Source organism: Bradysia coprophila (genome assembly GCF_014529535.1).
Source record: "Bradysia coprophila strain Holo2 chromosome IV unlocalized genomic scaffold, BU_Bcop_v1 contig_84, whole genome shotgun sequence".
Classification (NCBI taxonomy): domain Eukaryota; kingdom Metazoa; phylum Arthropoda; class Insecta; order Diptera; family Sciaridae; genus Bradysia; species Bradysia coprophila.
Window position 1 is genome coordinate 1,922,057 of NW_023503376.1, and position 14,897 is coordinate 1,936,953.

Here is a 14,897-nt window from a genome sequence, read left to right on the forward strand (position 1 = left end):
TGAAACGACTGAGGGGCTATCGATACATTTTTGCGTACTCTCTTTATGGTGAGAGTTTTAAGAAAGAGTACTTTCTAATTCTCGAAGAGATTTCCGATTTTCACTTTCTCTGGAAACACTGTACGTAGATGGAGTTCGCACCAATTTCCTAAACTCTCGCACACACAATTCGCATTTCTAAAATTACGAAGATTTCATCAAAAAAAAAATTGTAACGCTAGATTACTGCCCTAATGCTTGATTTCCTCTTACGCCGTTTAGGCTGCGTTTAGCTAAACCACGCCTCTTTTTTATTGTTTAAGAGTGATATCGCCAAATCTTCAGGTGATTTTTTTAACTTTGGAAACAAGCGGTCTCCGATTTTAATGAGTGATAGCTCGTTGGATTCGTCTTTCAATTCTAGGAAACACGTGTCTTTCACTTTTTCTTAAAAAAAATTGTTTTCCTTGAAAAGCGCTCAAAAGTGAAGACATGCCAGAGGGTACCGAAAACAGTTTTTCGGCAATAACTCAAGAAAAAATTATTTTAAAGGGTTGTAATGTTGTACGATTGTCGGCATTGAAAAGACCTACAGGTGGAGTATACGCACCGCTTGGTGCTAGTTGATCCATTAGAGTTATGACTAGATATATAGTGAATGTTCGAAGAGTCCACCTTCTCTGCAGCTTCGATGCACCACGGAACTGAGTATGGGGTGTTGTAGCTGGCCTCACCCACTATCGTTGCACATATAAATGAATCCAGTACTTTTGGGATGCAAGCCTACAGAAGTCTTGAAAAAAAAGTTGGTGCCAAAATGTAGATTTTTTCCTTCTGTCTGAGGGCCCAACTGCCAGAACAGCGTCTGGAACAGTTCTACGTGAGTAATTTTGGATCGTCTACTATTCCCTTACCGTATACGCTTCACTTTGACTCGAATATAGGTCGTTACAACATATCCAGTGTTAGTAATTCTTGTGAAAAATTATTAAATTTTTCTCGGAGGATTTTAGTCAAATAAAGTGTTAGCGTATAGCAAATGACCTCAGGAGTCCGGAACAGTAATTAGTTTTTCAATTGGACCAATATTTGCTATGCGACAGGAGTTTGGAAAAACGATACGATCAAGTGGGAGCAAACGGTTTTCCAAACTCCTGTCACGTAGCAAATATTGGTCCAATTGAAAAACTAATTACTGTTCCGTAGTCCTGAGGTCATTTGCTATACTAAAATCCTCGGAGAAAACTTTAATGATTTTTCTCTTGCTATTACTAACATTAGATCTGATATATTCGCGACATAGCGAAGCGTTTTTCTATTGATAAGGTGAAAGAATAGTAGACAATAAAAAATGACTGCCATAGTACCGTTCCAGATGCTCTTCTGGCAGTTGGGCCCTCAGAAAGAAGGAAAAAATCTACATTTTGGCACCAACTTTTTTTTCAAGATTTCTCTAGGCTTCCAGCCCAAAAGTACTGGGTTCATTTATATGTGCAACGATAGTGGGTGAGGCCAGCTACAACACCCCATACTCAGTTCCGTGGTACATCGAAGCTGCAGAGAAGGCGGACTCTCCGAACATTCACTATATTTCTAGTCATAACTCTAGTGGATCAACTAGCAACAAGCGGTGCGTATACTCTGCCTGCAGGTCTTTTCAAGGCCGACAATTGTACAACATTACAACCATTTAAAATAATTTTTTCTTGAGTTATTGCCGAAAAACTGTTTTCGGTACCCTCTGGCATGTCTTCACTTTTGAGCGCTTTTCACAGAAAACAAATTTTTTTAAGAAAAAGTGAAAGACACGTGTTTCCTAGAATTGAAAGACGAATCCAACGAGCTATCACTCATTAAAATCGGAGACCGCTTGTTTCCCAATCACCTGAAGATTTGGCGATATCACTCTTTAAAAAGAGTAAACGGAGTGCAAACTGAGCGTAAACGGCGAAAGAGGAAATCAAGCATAAGTACGATCCTCGCAAGTTGCGTATTTTTTTTCCGTCAATGGGCGCGAAATTACTCAGGAATTTACTCATTACAAAATCGCTACTAACTAAGGACGACACTCATGACATTACTCAATCTACCGATCTATTGAAAGATGATTGTGAAACTCGTAATTTTCCATAATGCAAACCTTGTGAATGTCTTATTATCATCTGTTTTACTCAGCAATAGGAATAAATGATGGAATTTGTTTATGTACTGTCCGTTTGACAAGTGGATCGCCACGGTTCAGCAGGGGGTTTTGAACATTTGTTTTTTACACGTTTGCACACGTGCTCTTGTCAGATTCTTTTTACGAAGGTTACGCTGATTATACTTTGTGAAAAAGGCCAATACCTTGCAAATATGTCACATCTTGGAAAGAATTTGACACTGCAATATCTGCAACATGAAAAAACTAAATGTTCGAAACCCCCTGAAACCCCGTGCTTCCACCTACGTAATATACAGAAACTAGGTGAGCCAATCTTAATTTATAGTGAGCTGTATGATGTGCTTCCTTTATTTACCAAAATGTTTGTTCAAACCACTGAAGTAGTAGATTTTGTATCACAATGATCTACAATGATCAGAAATTAGTCATAACTCACCATGTGTTATAAGTTCAACAAGGTTGCCGCTGAATATAAAATGAAAAAGAGAGGACAAGTTTCACAGATTCTGAGACTTAATTAACCGATCAATTCGCAGACATCTATAATCTGGAGGACATCTTCGAGACGGTATTTGTGAATGATCGTTGTGAATACCTCAGGAAGGAAAGAATGGTATAATGACGAGCGAGTAACGGCTGTTCGAAGTTAAGAAACTATCTGATTTCGTATGTCACGTGAAAGTTCAATTTTGACTTGACAGATGATGAAAGGTTGACCAATATGAAGATAGACAATTACGTCTTGAGCAACCTTTCTACGGGAAGTCGATTAATGTTCACACGAACGTAAATACTTTCGTCAAGTTGCTCCTTCACATCACAGCTCGGGTATTATTTGCTTACATTCATTAGATAAAATAGAAAATAATTGTTCATATTGATGCTATGCATACAGCCAGTAGATGTAGAAGCAATAAAGCCAATTTCTTGTTAAAACATTGCACCTAATACAAAGTAAATCTCATCATTGTTATTACCTTATCATAATGATCCGTCTATGGGGACGTTGGCTGTATTTGATTAATGTATTTGATTAATAACGTTTATGGCGACGGGTCGTTGAGTTTTAATTGAAACGGAATTGATGAGTAAACGCACAGCTAAGGTCTCGTTGGGAGCCATGACACAGGTACCTCTAAAATCGCTTTTCCAGATTGAAAATTATTGAAACATTCTAATGCTAACATTATGGGACGCTTAATGCTCGGAACAGGTCAGGTTAACTTGAAGTCTATCTGAATCTGCTTCGATAAATTTTGACCTGAAACCTTAAACATAGAAATGAAGGCAGCAGGTCCGATTTCAGGTTGACGGGAATTTTTAGGTCTTTTTTCTTTTAGAAAAAAACCCTGTTGTGGACACTTCATCTGTCCGTCTGTCTGTCTGTCCGTCCATGTGTCTGTGTCACAAATAAAAAATGAGACGATAACAGCCTTGATTCAAAATTGCAATGCTACTATGAGCAAATCAACACCAGGCAAATAATAATTATTTGTTATCTGATAACCGATCGCTCATAGTTAGCATTGCAATTAGAAAATTTGGTAGTTGGTAGTTGGACTACCAAGGCTATAATTGACCACCAAATGTAATTTTTGGGGAGGAGATGTTTACTATTCGAGAACTACGCACCGACTGACGAAATTATTCTACATGCTCGCCTATTTATAAATCGAAAACTTGGTAGTTGGTAGCTTTGGTAGTTGGTAGTTGCGAGCTGGATTGACATTCAAAATTGCAAAGCCACCATGAGCATATCAACACCAGGCAAATAATAATTATTTGTTATCTGATCACCGATTGCTCACAGTTAACATTGCAATTCGAAAATTTGGTAGTTGGTAGTTGGACTACCAAGGCTATAATTGACTACGAAACGTAATTTTCGGCAGAGATGTCTACTATTCGAGAGCTGCGCACCGACTGAAAAAATTATTCTGCCTGCTTGCCTATTTAAAGCTTGAATTTTTGGTAGTTGACTACCAAACTGGTAGTTGACTACCAAACTGGTAGTTGACTACCAAACTGGTAGTTGACTACCAAACTGGTAGTTGACTACCAAACTGGTAGTTGACTACCAAACTGGTAGTTGACTACCAAACTGGTAGTTGACTACCATACTGATAGAGAGGTGGTAGAGATGTTAACTGTTTGAGAGCTGCACACCAACTGATGAGATTATTTAGGCTGCTTGCCTATTTATAATTCGATAATTTGGTAGTTGACTACCAAACTGGTAGTTGAATACCAAAATGGTTGTTGAATAGTTGAGTTTGGTAGTTGAATACAAAATTGGTAGTTGACTACGAAACTGATAGAACGAAGGTGGCGATGTTTACTGTTCAACAGCTGGATATCGACTGAAGAAACTATTCTTCCTGCTTGCCTATTTGTAACTCACGTATTTGGTAGTTGGTATCTCGAGAAGTGAGAAAATTGAGAGAAAGAAAAAAGACCTCACTAGGCTTATAGCCGGTCTATTCTTGTTTAATCTGAAACCTAACCGTGAACCTTGAAAAAAATTTGTCAAGCCAGGTTCTGGTCAAGGTCAGGTTTTCTCATAAAATATGCCTGACCTATCCAGTAGTTCGGGTCATGTTTTCTTCTGAAATAACGCTTCCAGGAAGCTTTCCACAGAGTATCAAATAAAACCAAATGAATTTGTCGAACTCATTCTCTGTATATTTTCTCACAAAATGACTCACAGATTTCATTAGAATTGCACACGTTCGTGAATTATAATCAATTTACAAAATTTAACGAATGATGTCCAGCGACTGGATTTTTGTTGATTCACTGGAAAAGAGAATATAATTTCACTGTCAAATTGCCGTCAATTCAATTTTCTTTTAACGAAATGAAGTAGTAGATTATCAGATTTGAACAAATATTTGGAGTAATCAAGAAAATTTCATTAGTCCGAACATATGCTTTTCATCACAGGAATTCATATCGATTAAACAAAAGCTCAGAAACTTACGCTGATCGTATGGCCCCACATCTGTTCATCGATCGTGTCAGTCACTCCATATTGACCTGAAATTCGGGAGTTCGGATATGATTAGCAACCGGTTTATGGTGAACAGAATGTTAACTGGATTTAGTTCGGACAATCAGTTGGTGGTGCATGAGTCTTTAATCATGATTGGATCATGGATTTATCTCATTTTTGTCATCATTCGTAATTAATTCTCTCACATGAAGTAAGACAGACAAAAGGGCAAACACCAGAAAAATAGCAGCAGCCAAAGGGATTAGTTAAAATGTCTGAACAGATGGACCGAGTGCCGCGCATAAGGCAAAGGTTTGAAACCAATGGATATACTGTTGAACTACACAGAAGTGCCGAATTAGATTGAAATTTGAAAACAAATTTTTTTATTGAAAGGCCTGTCGTTGTTGACGAGTTCAATAAATTTTGAGTTGTCAGGCAGGAGTCTCTTCAATCAAAATTAAATTTTGAAATTCCAATCTTACGTTGGAACCGACTGAGATGTACGACACTAGGGCCACCCCCGCTGTGTTAGTAGCGTTACAATGACAGCTTAAAAACGCCGCGCATTCGGTTATCATTGGATGAATTTACTTAGGTCGCCGAAAGAGACCACGAATTTTATCGCTTAAGACGTCAAATTACTTACCTCAAATTGCCACCCTATGAACCAATCGTGCATCGTGACTCGACCAAACATCATCCTGAAAGAAAGAATGAGACAGACGTTAGTGTGGCCGATCTACTCAATGAAAATGATGTTTTTGATTAATTTTGTACGTTGATCAGTTGGTGGTGCATGAGTCTTTAATCATAAATTGTCTCATAGATTAATCTCATTTTTGTCATCATTTTTCAGGGGATTCATGGGTGTGCAGTACTGTGCACTGTACGGTAAACATATGTGTATTCTCTAGGTCAAAGATAAAAAGGAAAGTAGGACATGCATACGGACTATGCTGACTGCTGATGGTATTACAAGCTTATAACGAGATAGGTACCGGAAATGATTGAATGATTGATGAAGAAAATAACTTACCGCAATCAGCGCGATACTGAAACCAAAGGGATCCGCGTCATCATGAACCGACCATATTCTTCGTTGACAATTTTCTGCTCAGCCTTACTTTCAACTGACATCTGCAAAATTAACGTGAACGGTTAAAGTGGGACCGACTAAAACAACTTTTCAAAACATTTTTACCGGAGAGGCGAGTGTAACATTCAGATTTGAACAAATATTTTGAGTAATCAATGGATTCATTGGACATTAGTTTTCATCATTTGATTGCAAAGGGCGTATGGAATTTTGAGAATTTTAAGGGTCGCGATAGCCTGTGTGCGGAAAACGTAGATCATTGAAAACTAAGTCCAGGCATATGGTTGATGGATCCGAAGGTGCCCGGGAAGAAGTCCCACCGGACGACTTTAACTTTCAAATGGTCATAACTCGGAAAGTTGAGAGTATTTCTGAAAACAATGTTCTAGCAGGATGTAGAGCGTTAAAAACTCTACAAAACTGCCAAAGAAACCGATGGTCCAAAAGGTGTGTCTGTCGAGGTTTTCTAACATCGAAAGTTCGACATTTTGGTTTTTGACTTTTATTTCCTGAGAGACAAATTATTAACTTTAGCTTTTGGCATGAGGTTGTAGAGGAGGTCGAGTACTACCAGTACACTAGGCATTGTCCCGGTCGGCGATCCATCCGAAACCACTTTTTCAACATTTTTGAATAGACTTTTTAAGTGCACCCACGTCGCCCACGAAGCCCACCTTGGCCAGTAAGTGCACATAATATTCCATAACGGTAGCTGAACTCTTTTACAAAATATTTAAGAATTCGGTGTAGCACATTTTGTCAGGGCCGGACTGGCTCCCAAAAGGCGCACTTGTGCGATGAGCCAAAAGGCGCAAGAAACGGCAAGAAACGAAAACTTATTATTTAGAAAGAATGTAAGCATATGCTTCCTTTCAGCTGTTACTTGCACAAATACTATATATTATTTCGGATACAGTTTGTTATGCTACAGTTGAAATTGTTGAAAGTACTAAATTGTATACTAGACGAGCAGAGCGAGCGATTTTTTTTAATGAACCGTTCAAAGCTGAAATTTTATTGAAAACTTGCTTTGGAGTACAATTAAATTATTAGAAAATTTTTTAGTATTCCTGTGAAGAATCGCCAATATCAAATCACAAAAAAAAGAAATTGCCAAGAAAAATCGACAAAGTGTAAGGAAACGCCAGAAAAGAGAATAAACGCTAAGAAATGTGAAAAAAGCTACGAATGGAAAATTTGTCTTTCTAGCGTTTCTTCACACTTTGACGATTTTTTCTGGTGATGTAACAAATAAATAAAAAATGGTCAATCGACAAGAGGAATCACCAAACGCAAAAAAAATCGTCGAGGTGTGAAAAAATACCAAAATGATTTTTTTTATCTTCACGTTTCTTCTCACTTTAGCATATTTTATTCATTTACAAAACGTAAGCGTTTAGTGCGATCCTAGCAATTTTATCCTTCTACGAAATGTAATATAAAGGCACATCGTGCAGGGCTTATTATTGGGAATTTCAGTTCTCAAAATTCTAAAAATTCTTAAAAAATTCTAAAAATTCTCAAAATTCTTTAAAATTCTTAAAAAATTCTTAAAATTCTTAAAAAATCTTAAAAATTCTTAAAAAATTCTCAAAAAATTCTAAAAAAATTCTTCGAAAATATTTTGCATTTAATATGATTAAATTTTTCGTCTACTTCCTTGACTGAAAGTCAGGATTTTATGACAGATATTTTGAAAATGTTCTACATTGGCATAAAACGTTAAATACGGAAAACGTCCGTACTCTTGTTGCCGCGATAACTCAAGTAATTCTTTATCGATTTTCAAAATTTTGGGCTCATTCGATGGAGAATGAAAATCATGAGGTTAAGTTCGTAGATTAGCAATATTGAAGTAGTGAGATGGGAGTAATTCTATACACAACTTCTTTTCTTTTTATTACCACGACATTTTTTCGTTGGTTGGTAGACTAGTCATTAAGTTCTAGTTCTAGGGTTTGTCATCGCTCGCTGAACCTTCAACTCACAGCTCTCTTTGTTTCTTCAGAAAATTAAATTAATTTTGAGTTTTCTAAACAGTCAGTGAAAATAAAAGAGATTCACAATTAATGATGTAGCAAACAGACCATTCTTGAAAACACCAGCTTATTTAAAAATGGTAAGGGACTGCAATTATTGGAAAATTTAGTCAGTCAAGCGGCCTGACCCACCTAAGAGGTAGGGCCTAGTTTCAAACTCAAAATGGTCTTAACATTAACAATGGTTTTTTGTCGCTTTGACAATGCTTTCATTTGAGTTTGTGAGCGTTTTGTCCAGCTCGTTTAAGATGGGTCGGCACTATGTCAGGGGCGACTTCATCAGTCGAAATCGTATCAGACACAACTTCATCTGATAAAATTGAATTTTGAATTGTTCGATTATATAAACGTAAATGACAAATGAATTGCATGAATTTATCTTTTTACAGCAAAAACAAAAAATTCTTAAAAAATTCTTAAAAATTCCTAAAAATTCTTGAAAATTCTTAAAAATTCCTAAAAATTCTTAAAAATTCATAAAATTCTCAAAAATTCTTAAAAAGTTTTAAAAAATTCTTAAAAAATTCCCAATAATAAGCCCTGACATCGTGAGATCATAGTAATTTTATCATTTTACAAAATGTAACATAAAGGCGCTTCGTAAGATCCTAGCAATTTTATCATCTTTTGTTGATTTGCTAAATCACCAGAAAAAACTAAAAGTGTGAAGAAACACCAAGAAGAATCGACGAAGAAACGCCAAGAATGGAAAATTGGTCGTTCCTCACGTTTTTTGGCGTTTCTTCACAATTTGTCGATTTTTCTTGGCGTTTCTTCACGCATTGCCGATTTTTCTTGTGATTTAACAAGTTAACAAAAAACAATGAAACGCCAAGAAAAATCGCCAAAGTGTGATGAAACGCCAAAGTCTGAAGTAAATTCTGAAGAAATTTTTTTTTTGCGATTTGACTTTGGCGATTCTTTTTGACTGTTTTTTAGGCATAGGTAAATCATAATCATATGAAAATCGACCAAATAGAATTTTTCGTTTAAAATCCCAAAGTTTCTAACTTATTAACGTCGTAAGATTATTTCCTTGACTGTGAGTCAGGGAAAATGTTGGTCACAAATTGTTCACTATTCCTTGGAGCGAAGCGTCTGTTGCAAGGAAAGATAGTTTGTGTATCCGTTTCGTTGGACATTGCGTTCCTGTTCGATAAATCCGACGTTCCCTAATACATGCATGTATGATCAAAAACCTTAAATGCAAGAAAATGTTTGTCAGAATTTAGCAATTCTTTGATAACACGACGGAGATTTAAATTTCCGATGTGAAGTTCGAAGATGGGCTATGACGGACTTGTGACTCGGAGTTATTCCCGACAGAAAATTTGCCTCGTCACTTGATACCTTGAGTAATTCTCAACATATTTCCAACTTTGTTATTCGACGAGGAAAACATCTAAGTAGTAATCTAGGAATTATTCCTAAAAAATTTCTCGAAATGATTTCTTGGTGTTTCTTTGTATGGAATAAAAACGGATTGTTCTATTCAATGGGTTTCATTTTCAATTAAGGTAACCAAAATCGAAATTCAGACAGTCAGTCAAAGAATCTGAACCATCCAAAAAGTCCTACTTCTTGTTGAAATTAACAGTTCAAAATTTTTGGAACCAAATTTTATCATAATGATCAGAGAAGACTCTAAGCGAAGTAAAGAGTTTGTACTGAAGAATGAACTTCTTATTATTTTTAGTAGTAGTAATATTGGTCTTTTCATCTGGAAGATTATATAATTATATTAAAAATATATTTTTTTACCAAAAGTAATAGAGTAATTACCTCTATCAAAAAATGGTTGATTGATAAAATTCCTGAGGTTCGTTAGATTGAAATTGTAATCACATCGAAATTTTTATTTCCAACAAATATAGCTTGAGTAACTATAAATTACTAACGTTCAACAACTCGCAGATCGTATAATTGAACTAGGAGAATCAAAAGAAATTGATTACAAGCTTAACTTCAGATCACTTCAGTTGCCGAAACTATTGTCAGAACTTGTGTGCAACCTCTATCGTGTGCAACCGCAGCTAATTTTTGTGCAACTACACGTTCTGTCAAAAATTAGGCTTGTTCAAAATCAAGTAGACGAAGTATTCACACGCTTAAATTAGCCCCTACGACGCAAGCACCTAAAGAAAACTCATTTATTGCGCCTGAAATCGAAGGTGAAACTGTATTCCGTTGAAGGTTTAAGAACTATTTTCATTAGCGCCGAAGGCGAAAATTTTCGCGTTTTTGAACGAAAAAATATAAAAATTACAATTAGCGCCTTTTACAATTCATAATATGATAATCTAGACAGGCGATACAATAGTACATTTTATTTTTGAAAAGCGCAAAATCCAAAAAGCGCACTTGTGCTTTGCCTAGTTGCCATATATGGCCAGTCCGGGCCTGCATTTTGTACTACAAAATCTGAGAAAGTGAAATTTGTGAGAAAAACAACAAATAATCGTTTTAATTAGTTATTTGACCCACGAACAGTAGTAAGAAGTCGATTTCGTTGCAAATACACATTTTTCGATATTTTTACAAAAGGTTGAACTTCGTGGTATACCCTGTCAATATAATGTGCTACATCGAGATCCCAAATATTTTGTAAAAGATTTCAGCTACTGTTATGGAATATTATGTGCACTTACTGGCCAAGGTTACCTCGACTCAGCAACACCGGTTACAGTGTCTGCACTGGCTTCGTGGACGACGTGGGTACACTTAAAAAGTTCATTCATTAATGTTGAAAAAGTGGTTTCGGATGGATCGCCGACCGGGACAATGCCTAGTGTACTGGTGGTACTCGACCTCCTCTACAACCTCATGCCAAAAGCTAAAGTTAATAATTGGTCTCTCAGGAAATAAAAGTCAAAAACGAAAATGTCGAACTTTCGATGTTAGAAAACCTCGACAGACACACCTTTTGGACCATCGGTTTCTTTAACAGTTTTGTAGAGTTTTTAACGCTCTACATCCTGCTAGAACATTGTTTTCAGAAATACTCTCAACTTTCCGAGTTATGACCATTTGAAAGTTAAAGTCGTCCGGGGGGACTTCTTCCCGGGCACCTTCGGATCCATCAACCATATGCCTGGAATTAGTTTTCAATGATCTACGTTTTCCGCACACAGGCTATCGCGGCCCTGAAAATTCTAAAAATTCGATACGCCCTATTGCAAAGAGGATAACAAAGGGAATTTTATAAGCGATACTCATGAGTCAGAAATCTTGCAAGTGTTCTCCGAACAATTTTTGTGTTCTCATTTGAATTTATCCAAATTTAACACCCAAAATTCTCCCAAAATTTTAAAATCCGAAATGTTATCCTAGCGTTGCTAGACTACTATGCAAGATGTCTGACCCATGGCAATACTAACAATAACAGTAGGTCCATTAACTTACATGGTTTCGTCATTGTAATTGAACAATCGAATTGCACTTCAACGGTACTCAATCTGAAAGAAAATAATTTGAACTGTGAGCTTGATGTGGCCTTTCAAAAAGAATCAAAATACGGCTTTTTTTGGCAAGAAATCAGTTGGTGGTGCATGAGTTCTTAATCAGATCCTTAGATCATAAATTTATCTCATTTTTGTCATCATATTTCTTTGAAGAACAACTGCGTGAAGTAATAGATCTGGTAAGGTAGAGGGAAATTCACGTTTGAAACCACAGAGGTGTGACAGTCAGGCACCATGATTGGACTAATTGATTAAGTTATCACCAGCAACACAAAATACACACAATTCATGATTGGACTTTTTTGGATTTTTTTTAGTTGTTCGCATTGTGAACTTTAACGAATGCGAGACTCGTTAGGAAGGTGAAATTATGAGCGAAAACTCATCGGAAGGTCAGACACTAGGGCGTATCGAATTTTGCAAATTTTAAGGACCGCCATAGCCTGTGTGCGGAAAACGTAGATCATCGAAAACTGTGTCCGGGCATGTGGTTGATGGATCCGATGGAGCCCGGGAAGAAGTCCCCCCGGACGACTTTAAGTTTCCGATGGTCATAACTCGGAAAATTGAAAGCATTTTTGAAAACAATGTTCTAGTTGACACCACATCGACATCACAATTATTTTGTGAAAGAGTTCAGCTACTGTCATGGAATATTATGTATAATTATTGGCCAAGGTGTCCTCGACTCAACAGCACCGGTTGCAGTGTCTGCACTTGCTTCGTGGGCGACGTGGCCACTCTTAAAAATTCCATTCTAAAATGTAAAAAAGTGATTTCAAGTGTATATCCGATCGGGACATGCCTAGTGTACTGGCAGTGCTCGACCTCCTCTACCACCTCATACCACAGCGGTCCTTAAAATTTGCAAAATTCGATACGCCCTATCAGACACTCATAATTTCTTCGATAAGTTAACCTCACTCAGAAGTAAGACCAACACTTAAGAGTGATATCGCCAAAACATCGAACAAAATCAGACATTTTGGGACAAGCGGTCACAGATATTATCGAGTTATAGCTCATTCGATTCGTTGATGCGAGTAAAACGTAGTACTACGTTTGGTGAACTTTATTTTGTTCTCATAGCTCGAGGTCATGAAGTAAGGGTCTGCCAAAAGGGGCCCAAAATCGTTTTCTCGCTATTAGTCGAGTAAAACCATTTTGGGAAAAAAACTTTTTTAGCTACGTTTGAAGGCCTTGAAGAGACGACAATTTTGAGTATAAACACCACCAGGTCCATGTTGACCTGTTGGTAATATCAATGATTTTAGGTGAAAAAATAGATGATTTTCCCAAGTCCCTGACCGGCTCCAGTGACATAAGTCCGAGACATGGTATGTATGGTGACATAGCCTAGCCTCTGTAGTACCATAACATACAAAAACATCCTTGGATAAGTTTCACTGCAAAGGGTTGGAGCGACTTTAGCGGAAGTCCACCCTAAATCGACGAAATTTCACGTCAACATCGGTTGTAAAGCAGATAAAACTCGCTGACTCAGGCAAGCATTATTTACAGACATCGGAAGGATTAATACGGGCGACGGTGATTAGTAATGCATCAACATACCTGGATTGCATACCGACTTCGATTGGCATAACGGTCGCCCCAAAAGTCAGTGTTCAGTTCTCATTTTGCCATCAGATTGCTGAAAGTTAAAAACAAATTTTAGTATTCGGAACAGGACGAAATCGTTTTGCTATTTCAATGTGAGTGCGTAGTCAGATTTGAACAAATTTATTGTAATCATTGGATATCATTAGTCCGAACATAAATTATTTTATTCATCACAAACACAGAGAGGATACGGTTTTTAAATGAACTGCAAATGAATTACTTACCAACGATGATCGAACGTTCATTCATGCTCACGGAAATGGAACCATTTCACTGTAACAAAGAGGAGTAAATTGTTAAAGAAGTGGCCAACACTTAATGTCCAGACGAAATATTTTTTTATTAATTTTGATCAGTTGGTGGTGCATGAGTCTTTAATCATAAATTGTCTCATAGATTAATCTCATTTTTGTCATCATTTTGTCAATTTTTGCGAACTTTTTTATTAAGATACGGTCAGAAATGACGGCGCTCAGAGTTTCAAATTATATGAACATATTAAGACTACAAACGCTTAAGGTGGGGCCCTCACAGTCTGCTGTTTTCATTCCTATCGTTTATTGTACACGGAGGCAAAACGGAACGAAACGGATGACTGAATTTAGACCTAAAATTTCTGCTTAGGGCCACGGCCTGTCATTTGAGTAAAACCTCGCTAAAATTCACTAAAATTCTCTACAAAAAACAGCGAAAATGAGGAATTTTAGCGAATATTTTTCTCAAATAATAGGCCCTGCGCAAGGCACCATAACGCCTTAACATTGCGATTATAAATTTCACAGGCTTAGAGGTATTTAACATAGAGCTTGGTGTAGAAATCGCGGAAAGCATGCTCTTGACTAACCCTACTTTTCACCGATATGACAAAATCTTGTCCGAAATTATCAATTTAAAGCATTCGCTTCTTTTACCATGAAATATTTTCAATCTAAATTTGAAGCGTTACGAATATGTTAGACAACTTACATTTTAGACGAATTAATTCTAACGCCGATGATAAAAATTAAATTCCGAGACATTTCAGCTACCCACTTCGAAAAGCAGATAAAGAGAAAGAAAAAAAAAATCGACACGTTGACAGCAACGACATTTACACATTCCACATACAATCCACATACTGTGAGTTGCCGCGTCTGTATCATAATTCTATCTAAACCCATCTAAAGAACTCGTTCAGGAACTAAAAATTCGTTACCCAAAGTGAAGATTTTGACATATTTTATATGAGAGAAGTGTCAGAATCCTCACCAGTGAAACTTAACGAAGAGTTTCTGAACGAGCTCTTTGAGCGTAAAAACGTAAAAAGGTTGTATGTGACAAGGTTCTGAAAGAGCCTTGGTGTGTGACTGTGTTGTCTTTCAGTTATTAAATTGATATATGTCTGTTCCAAGTAACTGTAAACACGAAATTTGACTGGCCGAACAAACACGATTTCATCCACAGAGCTCGGTTTTCATACAAATATTGATGAGGTCATGTCTCTATGGATGAAATTTGACAGTAATTTGACAATTTGTATGGCCTTGGAACAGACTCATTGAGA

The 14,897-nt window shown here is 36.9% G+C and overlaps 1 long non-coding RNA gene across 1 annotated transcript; it reads right to left on the reverse strand.

The window, feature by feature from the left end:
* Window positions 1-4,809: 4,809 nt before the first annotated feature.
* Window positions 4,810-14,418, reverse strand: LOC119072775. The gene is made up of 8 exons (XR_005086921.1): window positions 14,321-14,418; window positions 13,579-13,627; window positions 13,307-13,385; window positions 11,676-11,728; window positions 6,175-6,275; window positions 5,785-5,839; window positions 5,124-5,179; window positions 4,810-4,939 (listed from the first exon to the last, which is right to left on the reverse strand). It is a non-coding gene; the product is annotated as an uncharacterized LOC119072775 (long non-coding RNA).
* Window positions 14,419-14,897: the final 479 nt, after the last annotated feature.